We start from the raw sequence: 17,980 nt of genomic DNA on the forward strand, positions 1-17,980 counted from the left end.
CTCTTTCAAAAGCACAGAAGAAGTAACAGAAACATGCAACAGCCTTTATACCTTTCATTGAGATATGGTGATGCGACACCTACTGTGCATCTTTGACTTCTTGCCCCACGGCAGGAGATGTATTATCAATCAAACTCAGTCACTTTGGGTAAATCTTACTTTAGGAAAACTTCAACCACTCTTCCCAGTAGTAAACCAAGTCCCTAGGACCTTATCTGTTGTTCTGGTAACAAGGAAGTAGATTAGATCTTTGAGGCCTTCTGTTGTTTCTCATCCTAATTTTGTGGTGCTGGCTTCTTTTCTAACTATGAAGGCTGAGGTGTGGCTGGTCCAACCTGACCTTTAAATTGTGCTCGTCTTTGCTGCAAGGGACTCTGGTCTTTGCTGCAAGGGACTCTGGCCCTTGCCATTCCCATGTGCCTCTCTCTCCTCTGCTGACCCCAGGCTTTTCCAGGTCATCTCAGCACTTCCAGTCCCTTGAGAGGGGATGAACATTCCTGTATACAGAGGGCTGGTTTCTGTGAGGCTGCACACAGGCCAATCTCCAAGGAATCTTCTTGAACGCTTGATTTTCTGCACCTTTTTGGTAAACCTGTTGGATATAAAGCTCTTTTGAAAATCTGACTTCTCTGAAAGTCTTTGGTCTTCTAAGTATTCACCTTTGGAAATGAGGAAATAGTCACATGTTTCTTGAACTTCTTGAACCCCGCCTGAGTATTTTTGCCACCTTCCTCTCTCAGGACTTTGAGTTCAAGGGAATGGGGTAGTTAGGAAATTTGCACCTGATTTCTTGCTGTCCAGGCTTTTCCCTGCCAGTTCCTTTTCCAGTCCCAGGAGGTATCTTACCTTTCTCTCTCTCTGTTAGCAACCATTCTAAAGTTTACCCTTATCATTCTACTCTATTGTTAAAGCCTCTTATTTCCTTTTTTATTTTATGCTTAATATCATCCTATCAGGGTGACAACTTAATATAAAATCTTGACAACTCAATATAAAATAACATCAGTCTCCACCATCCAAGCCACCCCAGGCTCCCTTCTGTTTCCCTGTGCATGCTTTATTTCCCACAAGTACCTGACACCATCTAATACACCTTATGTTACTTTGAAAACAGAAATCTGTTGCTACTACTTTCTGTAATCTTTTCAAAGACTTTTTACTCTCATGAGTGTTAAATTCCTTTCATGATTGGAATTCTCCTTACTCTCCAGCCTTATTTCATGTTAAGTTGCACCACTGTCCCTTCTCCTTAATTCTGTGGCACATTTTGTTTCTGTCGGTTATTCAAATGTGCCAGATTCTGGTCTTTTTCACCTTCCTTCTTTCTACCTGGAACATACTTCTCTTACTGTTTATCTGACTACCATCTTCTTACTTTTCATGTTTTTGTGTAGTGATTTCTTCCTCAAGAGAGAATTTTCAGATCCCACGAGGCTCAATTAAATGCTGTTTCTATGTGATTCCTTTATTTAACTTACTGTAGAACTTATGGCAATATTATGATTAAATATATAATTTCATATACATCATATTTTTTCCTGACTATACATTTTTTGAAAGCAGTGACTAATGATCATCTCCCTTTAAGTAACATCATGATAGGGTCATAGTAACTGGATGAAAAAGGTATTCATTGAATGAATAAATAAAAGTCCCCATAATAAAACAGAGATCATGAAAATGTGCTTTATCATTATACCATTATATTAAGAGTATATATGATTGTAATAAATCTTATTGTCATCCCTTATCGAATTGTATACTGTTTACTCTAAAAAACTTGTTTCATGTCAAAACTATTCGTATATTATTCAGTGAAGTTTTGAAAGCCATCCCGTGCTATGCTCTCCCTTACATTTATATTATTTGGCCTTATTGATATGGAGAATCTGATATGAATCAAATTAATGTTTATAAAACTATTTTAGTTACACAATTTTATTCTTAAAGTATCTGTATAATTTCACTACTCAATTAGAAAAAATTACTCAATTTTTATGATGAAACAAAATCAAGTTTTGAAAACACCTTCATCTCAATATTTATTTAGGAAACAGTAGGCTCAGTTTTATTTTTAAATAGTTGATATATAGCCAGTAGCGTTTGGGGAGTTTTGGTGACATTTATCTGAATGCCTCTTAGTGACCTGGGGGTCATAAAGAGCAGACTTTGGATAGAGAGAACATTCCAGGTAACCAGTTCTTCACTTTATATAATAAAGTAAGAGTTGAAGAATGAGAGTATGCTCTGCCTCCACGTGGGAGAGTACATGACTTCTCCCCCTAGGCAAAAGCCTGTGTAAAGTTCTTTTCAGTAAAGGGCAAGGATGACTTCAGTGGAGTCATTTTCTGAAAGGCCAGGAAATAGCTACTCATTTTCCCCTACCATCTTGCTGTAGTTACTCTGTATTTGAAAAGGTGAAATACAAGTTGACGTGTTTATGTGAGGGCCATGCCGAAGTGCTTCTGGCCTGATTGCTCTCCCGCTTTGCTGCCCTTCCGAGCCGTTTTCTCCAGTGCTTGCCACAACCTCACTACTCCGTTTCTCAGAGACATCTGAATGAACTGGGACTCTTAATTAAAAAATTTTTTTTACATTTTATTTTCATTTTTTACCAGCTTTATTGAGGTATACTTGACAAATAAAAATTATGTATGTACTTAAGGTGGACAATGTGATAAAATTTATTTATTAAAATTTATTTTCTGTTTTTTTAAATTGAACTTAGTTTAAAATGTTGTCTTAAATTCTGGTGTGCAACATGGTGATTTGGTTGTACATATATACATATTCCTTTTCATTACAGCCTATTACAAGGTATTGAATATAGTTCCCTGTGCTGTACAGTAGGACTTTGCTGTTTAACTATTTTATATATAGTGCTTAATAACTGCAAATTCTGAACTCCCAATTTACCCCTCCACCCTCTTTTTTGTTTTTAGATCCCTATTTTTTGTTTTTTGATCCTATTTTTGCCTCTTAACAATTATATCAGCTGCTAAGAAGTTTTGTTTTCCTTAAAAAGGAAAAAAAAGAAATTTAAGACCTTGTTATGACGTTTTAGTTATCTCTTTTTTCTTTTTTTATCTAATTTATTTCTCTATTAGATTAAAACCATTTGATATTGAGAAAAACAGTTTCATATCTCCAAGACTTTCCTTCAAAATGGGAGAAGAAAATGATCTAACTCCTTATTTTGTCATTATATTTTTTAAACCCATTTAATACAGGATTATGTCATTTCTGAAGTTTCTGTGGTGCCTTGTATAGTACATTACACATTGTAGGTTCTATTTCCTAATTATAAATAATTTTTTCTTGAATTAATAGAAACAGAATATTAGAGACAAATTGCCCAGTTTAAATTGTAGAATGATCTTTCCTTAGAATCTATAAAATTTAGGTTTTAAAACCGTTATTAACAAATCAACTCTAAAACGTCAACGGTTTACTAGTAGACATTTTTTTGATGCACACACAACGTTCCATTGTGGGTGTTCATATCATTGAGCAGTTATCCTACTTGCGGTGATTCTGGAACCCGGATTCCTTCCTTTTTTGCAGCTTTGCTATTTCCTAGGACCTCCAAAATCTCTAAATTTACCTAGCAGCATATTAGAAAGTATGGGGAAGGCACAACCACTTTTTTAAATGCCTGGGTACAGAAAGGAAGCTCCTAATTACTAGTAATATTGACTGGAACTAATCTCATGGCCATGCCTAGATGCAAGGAGAGGGACACGGGAGTGGAGGGAGAAATTTAAACAGAAGGAATTAAAGTCAAAACAAAAAGGCACAGGAGTGCCTAGTATATTCCAAGAATAGAGTTGTCTGCTGTGTCTTCAGTATTATGTGATAGAAAGTGTTTGATAGGGACTAGAGTTGAAAGATAAGGTAAAAGTAAAATGTGAAGGACCTTGGAAAGGAGGTGGATATAATATTTATTTGTACCCCTATGGAGGACTGGAATCATGAGTGTGAAATGAGGCTTAGAGAACTAGATAATTCGGAAGAGTAGCTCGTGTACAAGGCACAGAACTTCTCAGATATTTTTTGAGTAGTAGAAGGAGGAGGAAGGCATTTCAGTTTCTCCTTGTGTCTGAGAGCTAGGCTAAGTGCAGCATAAAAACACCCACCTGGAAGAACAGATCTAAAAAGACAAGACTGGGCCGAGCTAAACCTGGGTGTTTTCTTACTATCAGTATCCTCTCCAGAACTTTGGAAAATAGACCCATAGCATATAATCTTTGGAAATAACATTTTTGCCTCACCCACACAGGTTTTCTCCTCCATTTTTAGCTATTACAAATAATTAACCTGTACCTACATACTTACATATATACACACACATATATATAGGTAACCCATACCTGTTGACTATTACAAATAATTAACCTATAAGGCAACAAAATGCCTAACTTACAGCATTTTCCCCCCTCAGGATATCTTTTGCTTCTATACTAAAACACAAAAGTCGTTACATTACAATCTAAACAGATTGGGTTAATCTAGGAGTTAAACCATCACTGGAATATACCTTATTTAGAACTCAGAGGTGATTTATGGCAAATAAATGCAGTTACTACTATTAGTATGAAGCATGTATTACTTACTGTTAGTTCAGTTTCTCCATTAAAAAATTAATGATGGATGTGAAAGTAACATTTTTATTTAGTCCTGCCTAGTTCTTTTTAGGAAAAAAAAAGTATGAAAATAGTGAGAATGAAGCTGGAGAACTAAGAAATAAAATAACTTGACACCCAAGTACTGTTGCTTTAAAATGACCTAGAATATAATAGTCTCCTTATTCATGACAATATTCTTAATAAAAATTTATTTTCTAGCATGATATAACAGAATTGCCTTTATTTTGTTGTTTGGATAATTGGATAATAAATATTAGTGACAGTAATAAGTAATTTGAGTTAATTGTCATTTATTTTGTGAGCAATAAAAATAGTGGTTAAGAAAAAATGGAAACTTGCTTTCTGGCAGTTCAACAGCATTGAAAATGCCAGTTCTAAATAGTTTTCTTGCAGTGGAGTAGCACAAGTATCCCTGTGGGGAGAAATGAATATTGAAATGTTATTTTCTTTTTATTTTGGATTTTCATGAATGATAAAAGTACCTTCAAGGAATGGACAGAAAAGCTACATAAATTGAGTTATAATGACAGAGTAAAATATGAAATTAATCAGAAAATCTAGATGAAGTCCCATCGTTCCATGAAAAGAAAAAATTGTTATTTTTTACTTCTTGGTTTTAATTGCAATGGATGATATACTGAATGTCAGCTCTTAGGAAATTGACACTTAATTTAGAAGAGAATCAGTCATTTTATTCATAAAAATGGAAGTAGCATTTATATGCTTGAATTCTAACAATATGACTATTATGCAGCATATGCAACCATATTATGAGCAGCGTTAGGATAGAAATAAGTTAGTATTCTTCAATTCCAAAGGACATAAAAGGTTTACTTTATAAATTTTCTCTTTGGAGAGCACATAGAACTACTCAGCTCTCTCCCTGGCTGGCAAATGAACAGACACTGTAATGCCTGTTATTGGTATTTTAAAAGTTGTTCTGCAAATTGAGGACACTGAAGAGCCATTTCTAAATAATCGAGAATTTCCAAAACTATAAAATTGAGAGCAAGTTATTGTTTCTTCAGTAATGCTTGTTAATTTTCTATAGTTAGAAAACTTTTAGAACTGAGTATTATTTATCATATATCTGACTGGCACTCTGTTGGCAAGGTGAGGAATATCAGGCACTCTGATATATTGTTGTAGGGGTTGCAAATTGATAAAACCATTGTTCGGGGAATATCTAAGAAACTCGTCACTCTATTTACTCCTAGCCTCAGTAATCCTATTTCTATAACTATAGTTGAAAGATTCACCTCCACAATATGAAAAAAAATGCACAAGTTTTTTTTTAAGTGTGGCATTATTTGCAAAAACAAAAGATTGGGAAATAAAATTAGTATCTATCAACCTAGGGTATATAGCCAATGGAATATTATCAATATTAGACACACACATGCATGCATACACCCTGGTGGAATGAAAAAGGTTTCTATTATAGCAGTTTGATTGCCAGAATATATTTTTATGTGATCAAAGCAGCCAGTGTAAGGTGTATGTGTGTGTAAGCAAAAGGAGAGATAGAATACATGCAAACACTAGACATATACTTCAATGTGGTAAACAAGGAACTAATGACAATGATGGGTAGAAACAGAATAGATGAATTTGGAATACAGTCAAGACTTTTCTGAGTGTGCTTTTAAACAGTAGTTTTGACCTTTGAATCATGAATCATTTCATATATACAAAAATTAAATTAGATTAAAGACAACAAAAAACAATGGCTAAAATTGAAAACATTAACAACAAAAACAAGGTATTTATGGAGACTAAGTTAATATAACCATATTGAACATCAAAAGCAAGACGCCAGCCAGAGAATCAGAGGGGCCTGTGGGTTTATTAATCATCATCCATAATTTAGAATGTATCCCTGCTATCATGATATTTCAGTTTATTGCAACCCTTGGTAGACATTCTGTCTTTACATAAAATTTCACTCTACTTTTCCCGGAAACCAAGCTGGCAGTTACAGCATGGTCTTTTCTAGAAGGCCCTTAAAAAATGTTTGATCAGTTTAGTTTTTATTATGAGATGATTGTGAAAATAGTACACTGTGCCCACTGATGTGTTCATAAACTGCGATGGGCCTAAGTGACTTAATTTACGCTCTGCTTTATTCACAATGCATAGAACTTACCAATGAGGTCACTGAAGAGAAGATAAATGGAAACTTATTACAGCACAAACCAGGTGTGCACATAAACACCGTAATTTCGTCATAACTTCCCAGTGCTGTGGTTAGGTGTCATCTCACCTACCTCCTGTAGGCTGTTCAGCAGTCATCCATTGTGCACAAGCAGGAGCAGCCCCAGCTCTGCACTGGTCATGTCATCCAACATGCCCTGACCCATGGAAGCTTTCATCACCCCTCTTCTGAGCCCTGAGACCTAGTCTTCTCTAGCATCAAATCCAAAAACGTCTTGCCCAGCACACCAGGTTCTTGATGTTCTCACTCCACTTACCTCTCCAGCTCACTGAAATGATCCTTTTCACAGGTGTGTTCTACTCTCTCTTCTATGCATCCAACACAGCTTTTCTGTCAGTCTCTTTTTCCACAGCTAGAAATGTATCCTTTCTTCTCTCTTTCTTTCTTAATAAGATAACCTCTTATTGCTTTCATGATGAGAACTTCTAACAATTTATTTGTCACTTTATCTAAACCTGTGTAGTATACAATTCAGTTTATAATGTTAGAACATCTTGAAGTTTTCTTAAGGCAATTCATATTTAGAAGTGATCTCTTAAAGTACTGTAGAACTCCTCAAAACCCCTCTCCTGTTCTCTAGCACCTCCCACAATTTGGGGAATTAGATGTTATTGACTTAATGAACCACCAGAATAGAGTGAAACATAATCAGTTGACAGAAACATACTGATATAGAATATCTTACGCTATTTAGATCTCTATTAATTAGATTTAAATAGCATGTGCAGTGAAAAATGCTTAAAGGATTATTTGAATTGATATAATTTCCCCCAAATTGACCCTTCTTCATCTTTGATCCATTCTTTACACAGCAGCCAAAGGGAGAGTTTGCAAATGAAAATTGGACCATGTCATTTTTTCCCAATCAATGCCACTCAGTAACTTCATATTTAGAATAAAATTTATATTTTATGTCTCATGTTTCATAAGACTTTGAACAATCAGGCCACTGCTTACTTCTCCAGTGTCCTGGCACACTTTCCTCCTTGAGTTTTACAGTCTACCACAGTGGTCTATTTTCACTTCGCGGATCTTTCCCTCTTCAGACCAGGAGTTCTCTTATTTTACCTGAAACACTCTTCTGGACACTGTGTGTCTAGCTTACATGTCCTTCAGGTCTTGCTTTAGAGCCATTTTCTCAGGCAGATTTTCCCTAAGCTCTCACTCTCCTCCCATTATTCTTTCTTATACTCGCCTGCTCTTCTCCATCATAAAATTTAGTACAAAATATACCACTTCTCAAGCTCCACTCCATTCCACACCTATTAAAACAGATTGTCTCCTGGTATGGCTAAGGCATTGGTATTTTTTGAAGGACTCTCGGGGATTTTTTTTTTTTAAATACTCTGATCTATAGAGAAAGTCCAAGCTTGCAGTTTGACATCCAAGAGACCCTTTACCGTTTGCCCCTCAGTTACGTAGGCAGCTTCTCCTCTGGTCATTTTTGTTTGTTTTGTGAGGGTTTTTTTTTTTGGCTACACATATACTCTAGGCACAGAAATACACTACCTGCTACTGAATTAATCACATTTTATTAATCCCTGTCAGCGTTTTCACTATTATTCCAGATATTTTTATCTCCAAACAAATTCTGCCTTATTTGAAGCTCAACCATTAATATTTTGGTTCTCTTGATTTCCTATAAAGGTAGGTCCTCTATCACCTTCACATCTATCTCAAACACATCATTCTTCAGGGATACAACTAGGTTTCATGGTGTCAGAAGCTTCTGGAATGTTGTGATATCTCTCTAAGTTAAAAAGTACAAATCAGGTCTAGGTCTTTGGAAGGCACCATGAAAGTAAGGGACTTTGTTGCTCTGATTGCCTTTGTGGTAAATCCATTCCTGCCTCCGTCATAGCAGTTCTCAAGCAAAAAGCTGGTACAGAGTAGGTACTCAAAAAATATTTTAATGTCACTGAATGACTTCTTGAATCCTACAAGTGGAGCAAAAAAAAAAAATTGAGTTGGGGAAAGAAGATTCAGGCTCCTTCCTATCCACTCTCCTCTTTTGTGTAGAAATTCCATCTTGTTTACTTTCTCCTCTTTACGCCTGCTGGCCATCCTACACTCACCCTGCCAGTTGTAAGAGTTGTCCCCCCCCTTTTTTAAATACATATTTAGCTTACCAGTAGGACAGTGGTAATCCTACTTTGGTACATAAATTTGTGCAGCAAAATCATTTGGGAAGCTGATTAAAAAAGCAGATTTAAAGCCCCATATCATATCTTCTAAATCAGAATCCCTAAGAACAGAGCCCAGGAATCTGTATTTTTAATGAACCTCATCTGAAGCTCACTCAAATATGAGAACTACTCCTTGAATTCTTTTGGACTCATATTTTAACCTCTTGGTAGAGTTCTTACTGAATTTCTCCAGTCATTCGTGGTACCCCCTTTTGCTAAACCCTTTCTAAATGATTGCACTGTTAATCAGAGGTATACAACTCACAAAAAAGAAGCCTACAGAATAAAAAACAAATCTACAGCTCACAAGAAAGCTCCATGGATAGGACTGTGTAAGCCTTATTCACCAGTCTGTCCGTGTGCCTAGTACCTCTCCTGCCTTAGAGCAAGTGCTCAGCATGTGTGGATGAGTAAGTGAAGGAAAGCGAGGGCATCATTTTCTGGGAGAAGGAGGGATGGAAAGCAGCATGTGTAAGTGAGGACACAGGAGAAACATGAAGTAACCAAGATTTGCTGTAGAGCATCTTCTGAGAAAGGAAAGAAGGGAGAGTTTGAAAGGGAATACATTTTACTGCTGCTGAGAATAGGCATAGGGACTAGAGAAAATGATAGGGGGGGATCAGGAGGCATCATTTTATGGCCCTTTGAGAGGAAGACTTAAAACCAAAAGTGCAATAATACTGGATTTCTTAATCAAAAGATGGTTTCAGTTGTACCAATATGTTTATTTAGATTCATGATAGCAAGAGGCAACTGGTCTTTATGTTTCTGCTCTATTTAGAATGCAGCCCACAGGCTGACCACATTAACCAGGTAAACTTTATTCAACTAACAAATCCAGGTCATGTCTGATTGAACACTGACCTATACTGTTAGGTGGAAACTATGAAATACTACATTGTATTATACATTTTTAAGTGTCTGGCAGCATATATCATGTTTTGGGCTAAGTCAGGAGTGTGGGGTGAATCCAAAACACATTATGTGGGATCCATGCAGCCTTGATAACTATTTTGACAAAGGCCTGGAGATGTCTCCTCTCACCAAGAGCAGGAATTGAGTTTACATGCTTTTCTTTATTGCTGATATGCTGATTTCAGATACTGTCAAATATTTCTGTTGGTAACAAAAATTAAAAAAAAATTTGATGGAAATAAAAGAACATAGACATAGTAGAAGAAATGAAATCACCAAGTTATTTATGTTAAGTAACCACAAAAGTCTAGAAAAACAAAATAATGTCTAGATATTTGCTGTACTGGATGTTAATTATATGTAAGGAAGTATAAGTGATAAATCACTCTTCAAACAGCAATCTTCAAATGCCCTCACGTAATTTATTTTTATAAACTTAGTAGAGTGTTTATCAAATCTCCATGAATCCTTTTAGAGAACTAATTTCAGGGGAAGGGAAGAGATATGTGGTTATAGAAAGATACAGAAATGTAGGTACTAAATTTTTACCAGGCAAAAATATAAGCCAGCTTCTGTTCTTCAGCTCCAAGGGCCACATTCCCTGGTACCAATAATAGCTAACATATGAACGCAGTCAAAATATGGTCTGCATCCCTATTGTGAGGTTAGCTTCTGCATACGACTCACTGATGCATCCCTAGGGTCTACAGAGCACCTGGTATATATAATGGTTAAATGCTCAGTAAAATGTTTATTGGTCTGAAGCCCATTTTTATAAGAGAGGCACAAACATTTTGAGTCTGGGTTTGTTTAGAGGATATTTTTTAAAAAGTGTTTATTCTCTCTATAAAAGAGATTTAAGTGAATTGGAGTGGGGTTCTTCAGTTCTGATACTACATATAACTTGGACTCAACACTGTGTTTTCTACCTCTTGTAATCCAAGGAACCTCCAAATTACAAGTGAATTTTACTATGAAAGTTTAACTGCACTTTTTTTCACCACTGCATTTTCATGAGTACATATTATCAGTTCAGTTTGGTAAATATTTATTGCATGTATATCTATATAATAGTTATGTAAATTCCAAAGATGAGGCATATAGTTGTAGAGACAGAGAGATTAGCATCTAGGGGAAGGACCACAGGTACAGAGAAATAATTTCAATGTAAGACTGATGACCAAATATGCTAGAGTGGAAAACATAATGTGGTATTTGAGAATAAGATATAAATTCTAATTGGCAGAAAAATTCTATTTCAGTAAAATTATAAGACATAGACAACAACAACTGAGTATATTTTAGGATATATAATAGTGCTTAAAAACTGAGATTATGTTTGTACAAATAAAAAAATGAAGAGCTGAGTGGACCATTTTGTGAGTGATCTGAAGAGTAATTTTGGGACACTTTTAACTGAACAGAAAGTGAACTGAAAAATTTTAAATCTCTTTTCACTTTAAAGTTTGGATCCCTAGTTTTTCCTTGGACATCTATCCTGTATTCCAATTAGATTTATTTTTCTTTACACAACTTATGATTATTTAAACTACACTCAAGTATTATGACCTACTTTAGAAAGCCTTCTTATTACTACCAATCTCTACCTTTTACTTTAAACTCTGGAGTGGCAGCCATCACTTTTTATTTGCTTTAGGAATTCTTTGAACAGATATCTTGTCTATGCTCAAAAGTCAAGAATAAGATCAATATCTCATTGTTTTAACTTCCTTCAGAGCATCTGGCTCACTTCACAGTTTCAATTACTATTTAAATAATAAGTATTGAATAATGTTTCTTATGTTTGCTAATAACACTTTATAAACTGTGATAAAGATGGTAGACTGGGAAGCTTTATATTGGCATCATTTCCAGGAAAAAGATGTATGCATGGGAGCCACTGAGGACCAAGTTCCAGGCTTCCTCCATTACATTCACAATCCACTCTACAAACAACACTCTTCTCAAGATGAATAAACCTGAGATACAAATGTTAAGTCATTTATCAAGGGCTACAAATTTAATACACATTATTCAATCCTAGATATCTCTTACTCACCCTAAGAAACAGTTCCTTTGTTTATATAAATAAACTTAATTTCTAAGACAGTGAACATTATTATTTTTTATAGATGAACCTATAGTCATAAACACTTATTAAAGGCCCACCTAATGACCAAACAGTTGGATGAATAGAGAGCATTTAGAAAAAAATGCTAAATTGAATTTGCCTTGCTTCCTGCTTTTCTGTTAGTCACTGCTTATTTGTGATAGAAACAGTAAACTATTTAACATGAACAGAAATCCCAAAGCAGAATACTTTTATTGACATTTGTAGATGCTTTTTAGAAGGATTTGGCCACTATCTATCCTCCGTAATTTCAATAATCATTATATAAAAGAATCCAACCACCTTCTTAACTTTCACTTTTTACTATTTGAAACTTTCTTTAATGAATTTCAATTAACAATTATTTTATTAACTTGTTGATTTTTCTGATATTAAATTCTCCATGCCTTACTTCAGTGCTAAGCATAGAGCAGTGAATAGACAGTCTCCGCAAAGTAAGTAATACTGGCGGTTACAGTCCAACGAGGAAGACCATCAGTTTAACCCCCAAATATAATAATGTAGGCACAGGAGGGGAACACAGAAGGAAAACATTTTCAAGAATAGGGATCAGAGAAAGCCTTTTGGAAGAAGTCACACTTAAACTCAGTCTTGCCAAGATGAGAATCTCCTCTTCAGGTGAAGAGGGAAGGAGTGAAGACAGGCTTCAGATAGTGGTGAAATGGCCTGGAGGCAAGAAAGAATGCAGATGTTAGGAATATAAAGAAACTCGATATTGTTAAAGAATGGAGGACGCTTACAAAGGATGAGTGAAGAAGGCAAAACTCAGGTGGCAGAGGGATTTGTAAGTTGTTTAAGGACATTTAGCTATAGTACAACAGCCAGAAACCATGAAGGTCATTAAAGTTTTAGACGGGGCACTTCTGTGTTAAGGAAGGTCACTTTGGCTCCAATATGAGAAATCTATCGCAAGGGTACAGAATATGAAATAGGAAGGAGATGTTCTTGGTCATACTTCAGAAGAGAAACAACGGAGGTTCAGATTAATTTAGGACCCAGGGACAGAAAAGAGTAGCAATTGAAACTGCCAAGATTGGACATTTGACTTGGTGTCAGGAAGTGTTGATGATATTTTCCAGTGTTTGTGCTTAGGTGATGGGAAAGATGGTAATGCCTTTTACTGATGCAGGAATACTGAAGGAAAAGGAGATTTGTTAGGGGTTGACCTAATGGGAGGGAATGAGAAGTTCAGCCTGGGATATGTTGAGTTCAAAGTGCTATGAGACCTCCCTCCAGGAGAGGGTGTATAGAATTACTTAAACTTTTAAGTAATGCAGACTTAAACCTTAGGAAATACATATGGTGAATGTGTGTGTGTGTGTGTGTGTGTGTGTATACAGGTATATATATTCATACAGTTGACCCTTGAACAACTAGGAGATTAGGGTGCTGACCCCTCAGCAGTCAAAATTCCATGTTTAACATTATAGTCAACTCTCCAGATAGGGGTTCTGCATTCAGGACTACAACCACTGAGCAGATCATGTAGTACCATAGTATTGATTGAAAAAAATCCACATGTGAGTACACTCCTGCAGCTCAAACCCATGTTGTTCAAGGGTCAGCGGTATCTATATGTACGCATGTATGTAGGATTGGCTGACAATAATTGTATCCAGTCTGTATGTCCACTATATATGTATCCAGTGATTGATTATAAATTATTCTCTCATTTCCACTATCACCACGACCACCGTTACTAAACAGTGTTGTGTATATTATATGTCTTTTAGCCATCATATGTATTCTCAGAGCTGAGTGATATTAACATTCCCACTTTAAAGTTGAGGAAACCAAAACAAAGTTCAAATAACTTGCGTAAGGTCACACAGTAAGTAAGAGATGGAGCCAGGATTCTATCCAGACAATCTGACTAAGCCCTGACTGCTAAGCTGTATGGATGGTTAGCAACATCAAGTTCACTCATCATTTGAATGGGTTACTTGGAACCCAAAGTTCATAAATGTTTTACAGAGAAGCATCTGGAGAGGAGCTACTTCACTATGCCCTATAATGGTGGATATTCCAGAGAGTAAGAGAGCCAGAATGAAATTTGGTTACCATTCTTACACACACATGCATATTTTAAAATACTTTCAAACACCTAGTGCTGTAGGAAAAACTGATTATGGATATTTATCCTGTGTATTTTAAGAAAATAAAGAAAAATGAACTTTATCTTTGTTTTAAAACTACCTTATTCAAGTTTTCCTTAGGTTCTTGAAATTGCATTCATTTTATAAATTGATAAATATTTATCTCATTTTATTAGTATTTTGGGCATACATGCTTTAACCAGATTCTATTTCAAGGTACCCCAATATGGATAACCATTCATTTTAGATTTTTAAAATTCATATGCCATTTAAGTATTTTTTGGAGAGAAAACAAAAAGCTAGTTCTACCTGGATATTACGTAGAACAAACCATTTCTATACTTTTCCAAAAAGTAGATCTTTTTTTGGCTTTGAGTAACAACAAAGACATACCCAACTTTGACAAACACGGAAGAATGTAAACTTTTGGATCTCATATACCCTAGGTTATAGACTATTTGTCACCATAAAGTGTGGCTCATTTTCAGGATGAGAAACAGGACCTAATTTTGGCTTCATAAAGACACGCAGCTTTTTGATCTGTGTTCTCAGCCAGCAAACAAAAACATGAGAGGTACATTCATCTAGCTAATAGGCTTCCACAGGACTTCTGCAAGCCAACAGGATCTGCTCCCCTGCAGAACAGTGGAGCCACTATGTCTATAGGCCCTGATAACCTTGAAAAATTATCCATACATTTTCTACATACCAGACTAATCAGAGCCGAAGGGAAAATTGTGTTCCTACTTTGGCATTATCTGTCTGATAAGTTTAAATAGGAAAAATGCTTTCCATTTTTTTCCATCGTCATTGAAACAGATATTTTAATCTGAATAGTAACCTTGACATCAGCGTGGCATTCCAGAGCTACTCCCTCATGTAGTTTTAATTTTCTCCTCCCTTTGGAGAAATGACCTTGTACTACTGTGTTAAAGAGCAAATGGCCGATGCGATATTTACATCAAAGGGTTTGTTCAATACATTTCAGTATAATAATCATAAAGAAGGAGAGAATGTGTTTTTGCATATCATGAGTGTCTTCTGAAAGTCACTTAAAGCCTGTATCAGTCTAGACACTGATTATGTCCATTGTCTCTTTTATGTAATATTTAATTTATTTTCACAGAAATGCCCCAGGTGAATGCAGCTCTTTCCAGCTTGAAGTTTATATTTTAGGAAATAATTCACAGAGTTCAAAGCTTCCAACTTGCATAGATTTACTGTCGCTGCAGCGCCAAACATCTTTTTCTGATACTAGCTTACAAATAGACACTCAATGGGCCAAGTGATGAGAAGCAGAAGTTTAGTGCAGGTGCTTGTCCCAGTTTACACGTATATGGTATTCAGCTCCTGGTAATAATGTTTACTTGCGTGATGCATTATTGTTTGCAGAGAGTTGCCATATCCATTTCTCTTTGCTACAGAACTGTGGCTGTAATTTCTGAGTCACTCCGAATGGTCCTCTGCTTGAGAACGTGTGCAGTATCACTCCTGCTAGAACTGCACATCTTTGGACACTGTTATTGCTTCAAGCTAAAATAATAGGGAGGAGAAATATGTTCAGCTGTAAGAATTGAGGAAATATGTTTCACTTAACAAAGACCTCATCAGGAGTCTAGTGGAAATCAGTGGTTACATTTTGGTGAAGTTCTTCTCCAGGTAGAGCTTCTTGACCTATTGAAGGTGGAGGTATTTTTCACTCCTGGCTTTTTCTTAGGGAAAGCAGCACCATTATTCTTTGTAGTGATGTGGGGAAAGAACTGTGGGAACTCTGCTCTCCTGCAGTGAATCCGCCATGTAGGACCTAGGTGGTTTCAGCATGTCAGTCTATTTGTGTCATTCCTTTGTTGAGGACAGGTCAAGGATTTCCCTTTCCCTTTAGAGCAGCATTCATGTTTCTTCCCATGGCCTGTAGGGCTCTAAATAACCCCACCCACGCCTACTTCCCCAGTATCGTCTTCACCGTTCTTCTAGTGCCCATTTTACCTTGAGAGACAATTTTTGTTGTGGTGGTTCTATGATGTTTCAGTGCTTTCTGTTGCTTTTTCTGTGTTCAAAATCATCCTCCTGGGTACTTAGGTAGTTGGTTTATTTCCATTGTTTACATTTTATTTCAAATGCTACATCCTTAAATAGATCTTTACTCACCAAAATAGCCCCCTAAACCAACCTTTTAGTCACTTCATCTCTCTTTATCCTGCTGCATTTTTAAAATACATTTATATACATAAATGCTATATAACACTGTGTATAATAATCTTTAGGTTTTTGTCTGGTTTCCTTCTTCCTTAGGTCCAGACCATAAGCTCCAGGAGAGCAGAGACTGTGTGTGTCATATGCATTGCTGTATCTCCAACATCTAAAACGGGGTCTGTCCCTGGAGTAGGTACCCAGAAATTTTTGTTGAAAACGCAAGGAAAGACCCTATTCCTTGTAAATATTTATCTTGAGGAGAAAAAAAAAAAGAGACCATTTAAATGACTCAAGCTAACTTTAGAAAATTAGAACTGTTAAGATTCATTCATCTTCTGAAACCTTTTTAGAGTTCCTTTTGATGTAAGTTTGTTGGCATCCCTGAATCTTTAAAAAAAAGACACTTTATGCATTGCCTTTAATAACGTGATCTGTTTCTGTGGGAAAACTGGTTTGGACCATAGTTACAAGTGTTGACTGATAACCACCTGCAGTGAATGGCCAGTTTGGCTTCCATTCAAGGAGCAGACAATAAAAGGAACCAAATTAACGTTCGAAATTCCGCTCATGGAGAAAAGAGGTTAGATGGCGAGCTGCCCTTACAGCTCTCAGTGCCAAGACAGATGGTGGGAGAGGGAAATAGGCTATGGGACATTCAGTGAAAAAAGCTCTCTTGCAGAGGCTCAAAGCACTGCCCAACTCTGGCTTTTTGGATTATCTCATATGTGTTTCCAGTGGATATCACTCTTGGGTCTACACTCATTGCTACTGCTCTTCTTGAGGTGTCCATCTGTCTGGGTATATATATTTAGAAACAAACTAGAAAATGAGTCGTAACTGCTTAGTTAATGCAGCATCTTAAAATGCTTAGGTCTCATCTTTCCTTGTAGGACTCAGAAAGATAATTCCAATGCCTATTATAATTAATGGTCTTCATAAAATAAATAATAAGAGAATAAATCAATGATAGTCTGTTTCAGTTTGATTACTGTTCAGAATGTCTAATTAAAGACAATAACTTAAATTACCAGTAAGGACAAAGGATAGAGCTGAGCTGGACTGTATATATTTTCTACGAGTCGCAGGCAGTTCGTTATATTTATAGTATGGTCTTGGCTTCTGTGAAGCTTTACTCTTAATTTTCTTGCCTCACTCTCTAGTTAACGTCTCTTCTTTTTCCTCCTTAAACATGTACACTCCTTGAGATTCAGTTGTTGCCCTATTTTTCCTCTTACACATAGTTCTTCTCAGCACCTTGTTAACTTTCATAGCTTCAAATCACTTCTTTGTGTGTCACTTATACCTGTTTTTCATAATCTCTTTTCTGAATTCCAGTCTTGTCTTCTACATATTTTTCTCCATTTTTATATTTATCATTTATTCTGAAAATTCACTGCCTGTTCTCATTGCTTTATTTTTATAACCACAAGCACAATAAGCTCGTTTTTATATGACAGTGACTTTCTGAATTTGAGGCCGTATTTGTATAAGGAGACTAGCTTAATGGTCCATGGGCCATCACCTCCTATCCCCACCACCACAACAACTTGACAGGATTGTGCCTGGTTTGCAAATTTATTATTAATCTACTTATTTAT

The sequence above is a fragment of the Vicugna pacos genome, chromosome 26 (assembly GCF_048564905.1).
Source record: "Vicugna pacos chromosome 26, VicPac4, whole genome shotgun sequence".
In the NCBI taxonomy this organism is placed as follows: domain Eukaryota; kingdom Metazoa; phylum Chordata; class Mammalia; order Artiodactyla; family Camelidae; genus Vicugna; species Vicugna pacos.